Source organism: Bos javanicus, chromosome X, assembly GCF_032452875.1.
Source record: "Bos javanicus breed banteng chromosome X, ARS-OSU_banteng_1.0, whole genome shotgun sequence".
NCBI classification, from domain to species: Eukaryota; Metazoa; Chordata; class Mammalia; order Artiodactyla; family Bovidae; genus Bos; species Bos javanicus.
In genome coordinates this window covers 105,925,990-105,940,774 of record NC_083897.1, presented here as the reverse complement: position 1 = coordinate 105,940,774, position 14,785 = coordinate 105,925,990, and positions in this window count along the sequence as shown.

Genomic DNA, 14,785 nt, shown 5'->3' with positions numbered 1-14,785 from the left:
TGGGCAGTGCCTCACCTCCTGACTCCAGCCATCTTCCCAGTCCCTGACACCAGTCTCATCCATGGAGGGCGGCTGGTCTCTGGGTCACTTTTTGAATATAAGTGCCCTCCCCTCCACCTCTGACAGGTGCACCTGGGACTTGTCTGCAGGCCGCCCTCAGCTCCTGACACAGCTCGTCCTCAGAGAGTGGGTGAATCTAGGAGTTTGTAACCCCACTCCCAGGGGCACCCTGAGCAGCTGACAATGCCACGTGAGGGAGTGTGACAGCTCACTTCTCTTGCCTGGAGTCAGGACAGACTGTGAGGTATGACTTACCCTCCAGAGCCCCCCCTAAGGAATCACTTCCCCACAAATCCTGTCTCAGGGTCTGCTTCTGGGGACACGGAAGTTCTAGGGCCCATGCGCAGGACCTGAACAACAGTTAGCGTGAGTAGACACGATACCAACGGTGCTTCATCCAGTCCTCAGAACCCACGGCCCCGCTAGTACTGAGCATGCCACCCCAAAGAGGAAGCGGAAACTCCGTGATGAGAAAGGGACTCTCCCAGGGTGGCACAGCTGGTGAGCAGAGCAGCCGAGATTAAAGCCAGCTGCTGCCAGCTCTGAAGCCAGCATTTAGTCCTTGACATCCCACTGAAATGAGGTGGGGGCTGCTGGCTCTCCTGTGCAGAGCCCGGCTGCTTCAGAAGGGAGCTAACATCTCTGAGGCCAGCCGGGTGCTTAGGACGAGTGATCAAGGAGAGAGAGAAAGCTCCATTCAAGCCCTTAGTGTAGCGATCGATGTGTCTGCCTTTACCGGCTCACCTGGACCCAGGTCCCCAAATTCCTGCTGGATTTGCCTCTGCACCCAGAGGTCTTTGGCTAGGGGCCAGCTGGCTCATCAACCCTCCCCCATTCTCCATGAGTGTGGCTTTTTTTTTTTTTTTTTTCAAGACAAACCCCCCAAAGCCAGCACTTACTAGGAAGAGGGCAAAAGCTTCCCCAAACGCCCATGAATACTTGTTCAGGGCTCCATCCACAGTGACTGATGAGTCATCTGATGACCAGCTGTCAGCACAGAGTGTTAAATATAGAAGGAGAAAGCCAGCGGGGTGTCTAGGACCTAAAGCAAAGAAGAGGAACAGGCACCTAGGAGCTGAAGCCCCAGCTAGGGGGTGAGTCTATAGGGCACCTGGAAACTGTGCCCCCCAGGTCCCTCAAATAAAGGGATCCAGATCAGCGGTGCCCCAGCACAGCATGCTGCTTGATCAGGAAAGAGACAGGGCCGGACGCGGGCGATGCCAGCGAGCTGACGATGATTACTGCTAATGATGCTAATGGTAGAATAATCGCTCGGAGAACTTCCCGCTCATCACCTAGTGTTCTTCCCATCAAACGCACAGACGGAGGATGTACTAACAGCGCTGCCACTTAGGCAGCCCAAATTGAGTTTCCGAACCCCAGGCTTGGTTAGGGTAGGCCTGCGCTATCCAATACAATGGCCACGAGCCACGTGTGGCTATGGAACACTTGAAATGTGGTCAGTCCAAATAGAGGCATGCCGTAAGCATAAAATACACACCGGGTTTTGAAGGTTTAGTCCCCCCAAAACAATGTAAATGATCTCATTAATTTTTTTTTTCCTTGACGACATGTTGAAATGATAATATTTTGGATAAAGTGGGTTAGATGGGATATGTTATTCAAATTAGTTTCACCTGTTTCTTTCTACCTTTTTCATGTGGCCACTAGAACATTCCAAAAGGGGTATGCGGCTCACATTTGTGGCTTGCATTATATTTCTATTGGACAGCACTGGGTTACAGGCTAGAGGCCAGAACCTTCAGGAAATCCTGGCTATGCCCTCTCCTGACAAATAAAGCCTGCTTCCTGGTTCAAGCCTGAGGGAGGCCAAGGCTGCTCTCCAGACAATGCCAGTGGCCAGCAGCAGCTTCACACCCTGGCTACAGCTGGCCCAGGTGGCACCCAAAAGCCCTTGGGTATCTTGCCCTTCACATCTTCAGAAAATTCCCAGCCTTCCTGGGAAGGCTGATGATGAATCCTTTCTGGCTTTGTCTGTCTTCCCCCAGCCCCCACTTCACCCCCAAGAAAGTTCAACTTGAGACTGTGTGATTACAAAGAAGAGACGCATAAAATGAGGCCACTTCATAAATGAAGTCCCCTTTCCCTCGCATATGCAAACAGCAGAGTCAATCAAAGGAAAGAAGGGAAATGAGAAACAGAAAGAAAAATGCAGATGAGAGTTATCACAATTCTCACCCAGAGGGAGAAACTGTATCCCTGCACAAATGTCACACCCTCTGCCCACAGAGACCTGGGGGGAAGGGGAACACGTGCATGCCAGCGTGTATGTGAGGGTACACCATGCATATGTTTGTTGAGCACAAGAGAGCACCAGAGAACGGTTTGAGGCAGACAGAAACCAAACAAGGAAGAGAAACGCCAGAGGAGGCAAAGCCAAACAGAGGCTCAGTGTGTGTGTGTGCGTGTATGTGGTGTGTGTGTCTCTCTGTGTGGTAGGGGGAGAGTTGACAGCATCCCCTTTGTGGCAAGGGCCGCCCTTCCTTTCTGTGTCAGTTTAAATTATTCACGTCAGGACAATGGAAAGAATATAGCAAAATAAAAAATGCATCGGGGCCAGGAGGGCCCTGGATTGCTGAGTGGTAGAAACATCCCGGGGGGAGGAAGGCTGCCTGCCTTGCACCCAGGAGTGGGCTGGGCTTCAAGTGGATTCAGTGGGTGGGGGGTGCCCTTCTGCTGGTTCCCATTCCTCCAGTGTTGACAGTGCCAGGGCTGCCAGGGGCCAAGCCTGGAGGGTCCCTGCAGACCACAGCCCCTCCTGCTGCCTGCCGTCTCCTTCTCACCCCACAACTGGCTGATGCTTTGTACCAGCCTCCTGCCTGCCCTCAGCTGACCCCTCACTGGTGAGTCCAGAGACCCTAGGTGGCTACCAGTTAATCCAATCAAAGCAGCTTTATGTGCTGCCAGGACAAGATCAGGGCCACGGGGTGCCCCCACTCCAGGGCTCCCACTCCTCCCACGTAATGCATCCATGGATGGGCCTTCTGGGAACCTGTACCCACCTTGGCCACCTCGCTGGAAGAGGGCTTTTCTAAAGGAGGGTGCAGGAAGAACGTGTTCTTCTGTTCAGGCTGCTGTAACAAATTATTCGCTATTTAAGACCAGGGTGGCTTAAACAACACAAACTTATTTGTCATGGTTCTGGAGGCTGAAAGTCCAAGATCAAGGTGTCAGCAGGGTTGGTTTCTCCTAAGGCCTCTTTCCTTGGCTTACAGACAGCCGCCTTCTTGCTATATCCTCACGTGATCTTTCCTCTGTGCAAGCAGGTCCCTGGTGTCTCTTCCTCCTCTTATAAAGGTACACACTCTTATGGGATTAGGGCTGCACCCTTGTAACCACATTTAATCTTAATTACCCCCTTAAAGGGGGCTTCCCCAATGGCTCAGAGGTAAAGAATCTGCCTGGAATGCAGGAGATGCAGGAGACTCAGACTTCACTCCTGGGTCAGGAAGATCCCCTGAAGGAGGGCAGGGCAATCCACTCCAGTATTCTTGCCTGGAAAATCCCAGGGACAGAGGAGCCTGGCAGACTGTGGTCCATAGGATCACAAAGAATCGGAGACGACTGAAGTGACTTAGCACGCATGTACACACCTCCCTAGAGGCCCTATTTCCAAACACAGTCACATTCTGTGGTACCGGGAGTTGGGATTTCACCGTATGACTTTGGGAAGACACAATTCAGCCTGTAACAACAAAGAACAGAGAAGGATAAGGCCAAGCCAGCACAAGGACAGGGGCAGAAAGTGGGGACAGTTCAGGGTGAACCACTCCCTCTACCTGCCTTTTTAGGGCTGTCTCCATGTTTGATGCCTAGGTTGGGAAGATCCCCTGGAGAAGGAAATGGCAATCCACTCCAGTATCTTGCCTGGAAAATCCCATGGACAGAGGAGCCTGTCGGGCTACAGTCCATGGGGTCTCAAGAGTTGGACATGACTCAGTGACTAAAACACCACTACTAATGTACATTTATAAAAACTGAAGAAGAATTCTCTGGGGTAGGTGTTTGGGGGAATTTTCTCCTTGCAGCTGATAGTTGCTGTTTTTTCCTGGGACCAGGAATTTTGTATCCCCAATTCCAGCTCAGTGTCTGGCTCCTAGCAAGGAAGCTATCATGGGGACAGAACAGAGGCTATTGAGCAAGACTCTGGGTCCCTAGTCATTTAGCATCTTTTTATTTATTTATTTGTTTATGTAACTTTATTGATTTATTTTTGGTTGTGCTAGGTCTTCGTTGCTGCGTACTCTTTTCTCCAGTTGCGGCAAGCAGGAGCCACTCTCTAGTTGCAGTGCATGGGCTTCTCATTGTGGTGGCTTCTGTTGTTGCAGCTCCCAGGCTCACACAGGCTCAATAGCTGTGGTGCACAGGCTTAGCTGCGCCACAGCATGTGGGATCTTCCTGGACCAGGAATAGAACCCGTGTCTCCTATCTTGGTAGGTGGATTCTTCACCACTGAGCCACCAAGGAAGCCCTCCTTTAGCATTTGGTCACTAATGGAAGTGACTCCAAAATGAATCTAGACTTAATTCACAGAGGCTCTTACAAGGTTATTTTAAAAAATTAAAGAGAAAACGTATAATGGCAGATTGCATTTTCCAAGATGGCCACAAGAAGATCTCCCATGCTACAAGCCCATTTTACAATCTCATGTCATTCTTCCCATCAAGAGCTGGGATCTATGGTCCCTCCCCTTGACTCTGTCTGGATTTGTGACAGTGGTAGAAGTGTCACTATGTGACCTCTAAGGCCTCCACTCTCAGGATACTTGCTCTTACAAACTAGCCGCCATGCTGTGGGGAAGCCCAGACTACACAGAGAGGTCTCATGGCGATGTTCCAGCTGACAGCCCCAGCTGAGATCCCTGCTAACAGCCAGCATCAATGACCACATATGTGAGCGAGGAAGAAAGCCTTCCTTAGGACCTCAGCCCCAGGCATTGTCTGATGCAGTGGCACCAGACAGACACAGAGACAGAGAGAGAACTGTCTAGCTGAGGACAGACAACCCCCACAACAGCAGGAGATAATAATGAAATGATAATTGTTTTATTTTTTTTAAGTCACTAACTTTTAGTGCAATTCATTATATAGCAATAGATAACTGGAACACAGGCCCAAAACACACACACACACACACACACGTGCAGAAAAATCCCACTTCACAGAACCTGTTTAGGGGCCCTGGGTGCTCACTACATAGGTCCTGTGGACAGGCTGCCAGGATCAAGTCCCTTTTCCAGCACTTCTGGTCTACTACCTTGGACGAGTGAATTCACACACCTCTGCCTCAGTTTCCTCATTTCCGAACAGAACAGGATGGATATGACGGCAAAATCTGATAACCCACATCAAGTGCTCAGATCGGTGCCAGGCATGCAGTAAGCACTCAATAACTGCTTGCAGTGATGATCTTAGTCAACATCGCTCTTTCCGCTTCCTAACAGGTGGGCTGAGAAACATGCCATTTCTGGCAGACGCTCTGCTGACTGTCTTTTTCCATCACACTGAGGTCACTAGCTCTGCCCCACACTTATTTGTTTTGTAAAAATGTCAGCAGCTGGGCCCCGTCCCTTCCCCCAGCCCTTGTGGGAAGTCAGCTCCCCTCCCCCTGCGGTATTTGAGCTCTGCTCCCTGCCACTGTCATCTCTCTCCTTTGCCTTGCAAACCATTGATTGGCAGAAGACAAAACACTAGCTAACAGCTGACCTGAGACCTCTTTTTAAAGTCCCTGGGCCCAGCCCAGCTACCGAACTGTGGGACGCAGTATGGGCTGGCAGCGGATGACGACAGGACAACAGTTGGCTAGACAGGCCTCACCCTCTGGTCTCCCCTATTGTGGAGTGACTTAACGTTACAGCCCGGAGATGCCCACTTCCTCTACACGCTGCTGGCAGGGGGACCCACCTCCCGGGGGTGGCTCCCGCAGCCTACAGGGGACCAGGCCAGTAGAGGTTAGTTCCTGCTGGGGGGATGGTGGGGATCCACAGAGGGGCAGAGAATCCTCGGCGTAACCACAGAGGCAGAGGTCCTGCCCCTTAAGAACTGGAGAAGCCGAGAGCAGAGCAGAAGGAAGTCAGCAGCGGGGGCCCTTTTCTGCCCAGCTGAGGCTTGCCTGGCCTGGATAAGGGCCCCGCCTGCCTTTTTCTGAGGCAACCCCTTGATTCTGCCCCACCTGAAATCCCCTGTCTGGGGCACACCCCTGCCTCCTCTGACTTTGGAGCAAGGAGGGGGCCCAACCTCACAGTGAACTACCCACACAGTCTTCCTTCTCACTCCCCGATGGTGGTAACTGGCTTCCCTACATAGCACCACCCCTCCCCCCATACCTCTCCTCCTAGACCTCCTGCCACGTGGCTCCAAGTGGCCAGTGCGTCCTCAGGCCTCTCCCAGGCCTCCTTTCTTTGCAGCTACCAGCTCTGTCAATCGGACAATCCTCCCCAGGGCAAGATGTTAAGTGTCCTTGACCCCCTCCCTGGTCCTTAAATGTCAGTAGCAGCCCCTAGTCATTGTGACAACTAAAAATGTGCCCGTATTTCCAAATCCACCCCCCAGGGTGGGGAGATGGTTCCTGAACAGGGAAGCACTGTTCATCTCTGGATAAAATTCTTTTTACTCCACAACCATCACGGAGCTGCACCTGCCTGCAGGATCAGTTATGCATGGCCCTCCTTCCGCTGTTCCCACACTCACCTGTGCACCCTGAAAGCTGGGGCTCTGAGTCCCCTAGCTCGATTCCCCTTTACTAAGGCTTAAGTTTGGGTTGCCCCTGATAGATGATTCTCGGCCTGGTGTTTACTGCGACATCCTTTGTAGAATTTCGCACCTCCCCTTCCATCGCTGGCATCACTTTAAAAACTAAATAAATAAATAAGAGCCACCATTGTGGAAGTGTTCCATGGGAGTTGTTTGTTCTTCGAGGTCTATTGAGTCAAAATTCCCAGTTTAACTTTGAATGCTCAGCTCCACTGCCTCTACTGTGAGGTTGGCATCCGTACCTTAAAAAGAGAAGGGAAATCTAGTCATCTAAAGAAAGAGAAAAGAGAATAAAATAATTCCCCCTCGACAGTGTCTACTGGATGCATCCACTTTTCAATATAACGTGGGGATGCTGGCCCCTTTCATCTGTTTCCTTTGAGCTACATTTTTACCAAAACCCACGGCCGGCTTGGCATAAAGTGCCCATACTTGGATCGACCAGGAGGGAAAGCATCTATTTTCAGAGGGACATAGCTTTGACCCTCCTGCTGACAGTGAAGCAGGTCTGTGGGTCTAGCTGAAGTCGGTCCAGACACCTTGGGCAGTTTTCCTTCTTGGAACAACTGCTCTTAACACCAGTGGGTTCTTGCCGATGTCTTAGATTTGCAATCTTATAGTCACAGCCTAGGCCTCACAGTGATAGGGCTTTTGTCTTCGGGGGTCCACTTTAACCTACAGCCTCTCTTCCCAGAACAAGTCATGTATGTGTACATGTGGGCTGTGCCCACCCCCTGTCCCACAGAATTTTTGCACACAATCACAAAGCTCCCGGAAGCCTGTCCAAAGGCAGTGGATTGAGAGTGAAGCCTTCTTTTATTCCAACAGGGAGTCTGATGTCAAAACAGCTCTGGTGACACAGAGAGATAGGATATGCTTCCAGCAAGTAAGGAGATCGACTTGGTAGTGATTCTTCCTGAAACGAGCTGAGAGCCTCATAATGATGATGGTTGCTGTAGAGAGCACCACTGGTTTGCAAATACTGCCAGAGATAGAGAAAGCTTCCAAAACCTACTGTTGCTCCTAAGCACACCAAATATATGTGGATTACTAAGGAGGGAGGCCATAAAACAAAATAACCTTGAAAAACTCAAAACCCATTGTCCCCAAAATGAAACAGTTCATCCTGATGGCAGTTCCTGGAGCTAATGATACTGCGTTGCTTCCACGTGGATGAGGCTTTGCACAGTCCATGTTGCTTTCACGGGTGTAACTCCATCAATCTCTCAACCATTCCGTGAGGAAGCCAGGACCAGTATTCTTACCCCCATTAACAGGTTATGACAAAAAGGAAGGTTCAGAGAGCTGCAGCAGTACCTGAAAGGACATGTTGATGGGTAGTGATAAGGCTGGAAGCTGACCCCCAAGTTCAACAGTCATAGGAACCGGAGGGGGTATTATGCCATCATGGAGTAATCAACTGATAATAAATATAATAACCACAATTCGCTCTTGTAAGCCAGGTCCCTAAACTTCTACCCCCAGTGTTTTAGCAGCCCCATTGGGTTGTGAAAAGGAATAACTCTAAATGTTCTTTTCTGAAATTTAAACTCATGCCTCTACTTCTAAATATTTTCCCGTCTCTTCCTTCTTTCAACCTGGACTCAGAGGATGTTGGAGTTAAAACAGCCAGAAAAAAGCAAAGAGAAAGGAAGAAAAGACAAAGGAAAACTGGATAAAAGATAAAAGAGTCACACTGATGCTAGTAACAAAGCGATGGGATCTGTAAGCAGAAAGTGGGGCGGGGGCATATTGGGAAGCAGGAAGCTATGTGGATGGGGAAGGTCATAGTGGCAATGCTGTGCGCCCCCTTCCACCTCCCACCCCCGCCCCCGGCCAGCAAGACTCAGTCCCAGTTTTAGCAAATGTTTAGCCACTGCCAAACGTGTGTCACTATCTTTCTCTTCTCTTTGCCATCTGCCACCCAACCGTTAGCCAAGACCTTATATTTTAGAGTTTTTGTTATAGCTGAATCCCACTTCTGGTACCAACTTCTATATAGGCTAGATTATCCTGCAGTAACAATTAGCCCCCAAAATCTCACTCCTTAGTCCCCTCAAATCTTTTTTTTTTTTTTTTTTGGCAGCACTGCACCTACCAGGGCTCAAACCCATGCCCCCTGTGGGGTAAGTGCAGAGTCATAACCACTGAACTGCCAGGGAAGCCCCACTTTTTAAAATTTTTTTCTTTTTTTTCCCCCAGCCCCTCAAACCTGAATCATTCTCTCTGTAGTCTTCTCATCTCAAGGAGGCTAGACCAAGGCTTCTTCATATGGTGAAGGTAACTGGTCAAGTATTATAGGCCTCAATGCCCAAGCACTTGGATTATGCTTCTTCATGTCCCATTGGCCAAAATAACTCATGTGGCTAAACCTAAAGTCAGTGTGAGAGAGGCCTACCTACGGATGTGGATACTGGCAGGTATGATCCATTGGGGGCCATATTTGTAACAATCCCCCACTCACATGAGCAAAATATCTCCCCACCCACAAGGTGCCTGAAATGTCATCATTTAAGTTTTAGACTTTCAGTCTAAGCATTGCCGTCTTTTGGCTTACTCTAAAAATCAAGTATGGTTTCATTGCGTATCCTATGACCCAGCAATTTCATTTTAAGGCATATACCCAAGAGAAACAAGTGCTTATGTTCCACTAGCCCTACAAATGCACAGAGCAGTTTTATTCAGCACAGCCTCAAACTGGAAATTATCCAAATGCCCATCAAGAGGAGAATAGATAAACTGACCATGATGTAATCATACAAAGGGACATGACACAGCATTGGAAAAAGAACAAATGACTGCTCCCTGTGACCATATGGATGGATGGATGGATGGACGGATGGATGGATGTCCTAGGCGATGTTGAGTAGGAGGAGCCAGACCTGTATGAACATATATTGCATGATTCTAGTTAATGGGAGTTCTCAAACAAGTCTGTATTGTTAGAAAACAAAATAGTTACCTTTCGGGCATGTCAAAATGTAAGCTGCCAGGGGCATAAGGAACTTCTGGGCGAGTACTGATAATGTTCTGTATCTTTATTTATTGCAGTATAGTTGATTCACAATGTTATATTAGTTTCAGGTATATAGTAAAGTGAATCTGTTATACATACAATATATATCGTTTTTCAGATTATTTTCCATTATAGGTTATTACAAGATATTGAGTTCCCTGTGCTATACAGTAGGATCTTGTTGTTTATCTATTTTGTATATAGAAGGGTGTATCTATAAATCCCAAAGTCCTAACTTACCCCTCACCCGCATCTATGTCCTGTGCTTTGATCTGGGTGATCATGAATCTATACTTATATAAAAAGCCATAGACCTGTACATTTAAGATTAGTGGACTTTACCGAATATATTTTAAATCTTAATTGTTTCCAAAGTACAAAGAGTAGAAGTAAGAATAGGTTTCTTAGCTTGGTGGCTCTGAATGTGGGGGGTGGGAGAAGACAGAGCCTGAGGAGTTGGGAGTGGGAGCACCTGACCCAGTTCTGCTCCACCTTTGAAGCCAGCAGGGAAGAGACCTTGCTGGGGGGCGCGGAAGCGTTCCCCATCTCCAGCCCTGGGAGGGGGTACTTGGGGCTGGGGCCCAGTGGTGGTGGCTCTGTGGGCCCCTGTGGGGAGGGAAATGCTTTGATGAGCCTTTGTTCCGGGAATTGATCAAGGAAACGAGCTGGTAATGAACAGCAGAAATAACAATAATTAATAATGGGTAGAATAAAAATGGATTTCAAATCCTGCAGCTAATTTGCCAGGAGACTTATTTCTGTGGCAGTCAGCCACTCTCCCCTCCTCAGACTGCTGTAAACCAGGAAGTGGCAGGACCAGGGCAGCCAGTTCTTGTGTGTGGGGGCGGATTGAAGAGAGAATGACGGAGGTGGGGAGGAGGGTCAAGGAAGCACAATAACTGTAGGGAGCCTGGACTCCGGGTCCTGAGCTGGGGCATGGGCTCTGCACTCTGCTAGAAAGGGTAGGAGACCTCAAATTTCAAGGATGCCTCTCAGAGGCCAGGCAGCCCTCCCCGCCCCCATGATGGCTGCCAATCCCAGGGAACCGCCCACCGGGGCCACCCCCTCCAGCCCTTGGACCCTTGACATATACCCCCACCAGTTCTATCCCCTCCCAGGAGCCAAGGTTGAAGGGGGAGGGGAGCAAGACCACACAACAATGGAAGGAAACCCTTTGTCAGAGAAGAAAGATTCTAATTGGAGCCCTAAATGCTCCAGAAAGATTATCTTTCCGGTTCCCATTGCACAGAGAGCAGCTAACAGTCACCCTGCCTGCTAACCCTCACTGCCCTTTTCCACCCCCCGCCCCCGCCCCCACAAACAGGCTGACTTGTATAGCTTTATCACTCCGATAAAAAGTAAGTGCTCAGAGATCCTTCCAGCTTCTCCCCAGGATGGGCAAAACGCAGGCCAGGCCTGTTTTGTTGGGTTTTAGTGCAAGATCTTTGCGGGGAGATGGTCAGTGCTTGCAAGGGTGACCATCTATTGGGTTGAGTCTAAGACCTGTTCGCACCAGGCTGAACCTAGCTACTCTTTCCACTAGGGCCCAGGCTGTTGCCCATAGCATCTAGCCTTCTAAGCCCTGCCCCCCGCTTTTTTCCAGGACCAGGGGGAAGCCCAAATCTATGGGTGCAGTGCTGTCTTTGGCCAGAGTCCTTGGAAGTAGAATGTCTTAATCCCGAGACCGGTGGACGAACTGCTTGAGCAGCTGCCTACATTGACAAACGGTTCTCTCCCATTTCAACTTTAGCAAAGTGGATTCTTCTTGCTAAAGGCTAAGTACTCGCTGAGTTGCAAGTTTTAGAAAATGAGGCCATTGTGGGGCTATTTCTGAGAGAAAGAAAGGCCAGCGGTGCCAGCGCCAGCCCCGTCCACCTCCCACAAGAATTGGGCACCATTATTTCTACATCGGGGAAAATTCCATCTCCCGTTTCAGAAAACAGCTGAATCTGGCTTCGTCTTCTGCAAAAGTATGCATGGTAGGGACAGGGCAAGCATTTAACATTAAGGACAGTTCAGAGCAGGTGACCAAAAGGAAGCTCAGAATAACCGTGACTAGGAAGGCTTGACTGGCGAAGCCCCTGCAGCAAGGGTGTCAGCTGTGGAGTGAAGGGGGTAGGAGAAAGACCCTGGGGGGGCAGCAAGCTGAGAGCAAGGCTCCAGGCAAGGAAGCCAGGCCCCCAGGAAGGAGCCAGGAGAGGTGGGGCTCCCAGTAGTATTTGAAACCAGTGATATTACTCGGCTCAGGCTGTCGTAACGAAGAACCACAGGCTGGGTGGTTTCAGCAACCGAGTTTTACTGTCTCACAGCTGTGGAGGCTGGAAGTCAGAGATTAACATATCAGCAGGGTTGGTTTCATTCTGAGTCCTCTCTCCTTGGCTTGGAGACGGCTGTCTTCTCCCTGTGTCTTCATACCATCTTCCCTCTGTGTGGGTCTGGGTCCTAATCTCTTCTTACAAGGACACCCATCACATTGGATTAGGGCCCACCCACGTGACCACCTGTTAACTTAATAACCTTCCAAAAGACCCTATCTTCAAATAGTCACATTCTAAGATACACTGGGAGGAAGGGCTTTGACATATGAATTTTGGGGGAGACGCAATTTACCCATGACACCAGGACAGAATTTCTCTCTTGCTTCCATAATCACGACCTGTTCCCACTCCAATCAATGTAGTTGCTGGGTTGGGAGGAGCTGCAGAGCTGTGGACCCTACCTACACAAAGGGGTCCTTGTCTGCCCATTCCCCAGGCTCCTTCCTATGCAAATTCTCCTCAGCAGCCAAGTCCTGCCTCTTTCAAGAAGCCTTCCCTGACTGCCAAGTTCACATGGAGTTCCTTTTGCCAAACATTACCACACTGTGGGAAGGGTCATTAGGGTTCAGCTCTGTGACCTGAGTATAAATCTGCTTTCTTAAGTAAGACCTTTGAGGATACCCTGCTGCTGGGAAAGACTGAGGGCAGGAGGAGAAGGGGGTGACAGAGGAAGAGATGGTTGGATGGCATCACCGAGTCCATGGACATGAGTTTGAGCAAACTCCAGGAGATAGTGAAGGACAGGAAAGCCTGGCATGCTGCAGTCCATGGGGTTAAAAAGAGTCGGACATGACTGAGTGACTGAACAACAACCCCAAAGCACCCCCTCTCCCGCAACACACACACTGCCAATATCTTTTTCCTCTCTTTCCCACCCAGACAGTTTGGAGAGTTGAGATTGGCTGTACCCCCAGCTCCAGGGATCAGCCTGATTGGTTTAATCAGAGGACATACATGACCGCATTGGTCCAATCAGAGTGAACATCAGGACTTTGGCTGGGAATGCTGGGTCTCTCTCCTAGGCTGGGTTTGGTTGAGGGAGAATGCCAGGCTTAGAGTACACAGCTGCAACAAAGGTGGGGGAGATGGGGTGTGGCAGGGTGCTAGATGATCCAGGGATTTGGGTGGGACAGGGCAGGGCACAAACACTATATGGAGCCACTGAAGCTTATCCAGAGGAAACAAAGCAAATAATGGGTGCTAGAGTGATATTTAAGCCTTAGATCAAGCCATACCTGAAGTAGGGTACCCCTGGATCATTCAGTAACATAAAGCCATAAATTTGTCCTTTTGCTAACATTGGTTTGAGCTGAGTTTATAATGGAAAGATCACTAACTGATAAAATTTCCTCAGATCCTCCAAAGAGCTTAACCCCATGATAACAAAGACACACAATAAATATTGGGTTGGCCAAAAAGTTCATTCAGGTTTTTTCATAAGATGGTATGGGAAACCCAGAATGAACTTTTGGGGCAACCCAGTACTGCATGCATGCTAAGTCACTTCTGTCACGTTCAACTCTTTGCGACCCCATGGACTGTAGCCCATCAGGCTCCTCCACCCATGGGATTCTCCAGGCAAGAACACTGGAGTGGGTTGCCGTGCCCTCCTCCAGGGGATCTTCCTGACCCAGGGATCGAACCCACGTCTCTTAAGTCTCCTGCATTGGCAGACCGGTTCTCGACTACTCGAGAGAAGCCACCTGGGAAGCCCCAACCCAATACTACAGAATCACAACATGTGAAGACTCTGTAGATGAGGAAACTGGGACCAGAATTAAAGGGATTTGCTGAGTCTAGTGGCAAGTGAGTGGCAGAGCCTGGGTGAGAGCCTAGGTCTCAGTCGAGGGCCTCTGCCACTGCAGGGACAAAGGCCACTGTTCCTCCTGCCCTGCCCCCCAAACCTTGTCCCTGGGGGGAGAGGGAGGGGCCAGAGAAAGCCAGTGCGAAGCCGCAGCACCCTCAGCCCCCCAAACAGGAAGACTCGGTTGCAGCCAGGAGGCCAGAGGGGAGGTGAGGCAGGAAATTGAGTGGCTCTGTATCAACCACATGTGCCATGCCACCTGGAGACTCTGAGCAAGAAGCCGGTGCAGAGATGGGGAGCAGCTGCCAATGTGGGCAGCAGGCAGGTCCATGTCCCCAGGACCTCGGGGGCCCCATCCCATGCTTCAAAGAGCTCTCTGCCCTCAGGAAGGCTGTCCTCAAGTGGAACGGTGGGGCTGGGAAAGCTCCAATAGGGGCAGAAATATGTGGTCCCTGGAACAGAACAGTCAGACATTTGTGACAGACAAGTGCTTATGGCCATCTGCATAGCAATCAGATGCCTTGGATTTTCAGACCAGTTGGCATTTCAGTCAACGAATGTTAAGCTCCAGAAGCCATCTTGGGCCATGAAGTGACTTTAGGAAAAAGAGCTGAACCAGTTGCTTACTGCTATGTAACAAATCACCCCAAAGCCTAGTGGCTTAAAAGAACATCATTTGATGGTCTTGTTTTGTTTTCTCATGGTCCGGGGGTTGACTGGCCTCAGTTCAGTTGTTCCTGCTCTTTTGTGTGTTTGTGGGCACATGGTGGCTGGAGTTAAATCAACTCCTTGCAATGCAGGAGACCTGGGTTCA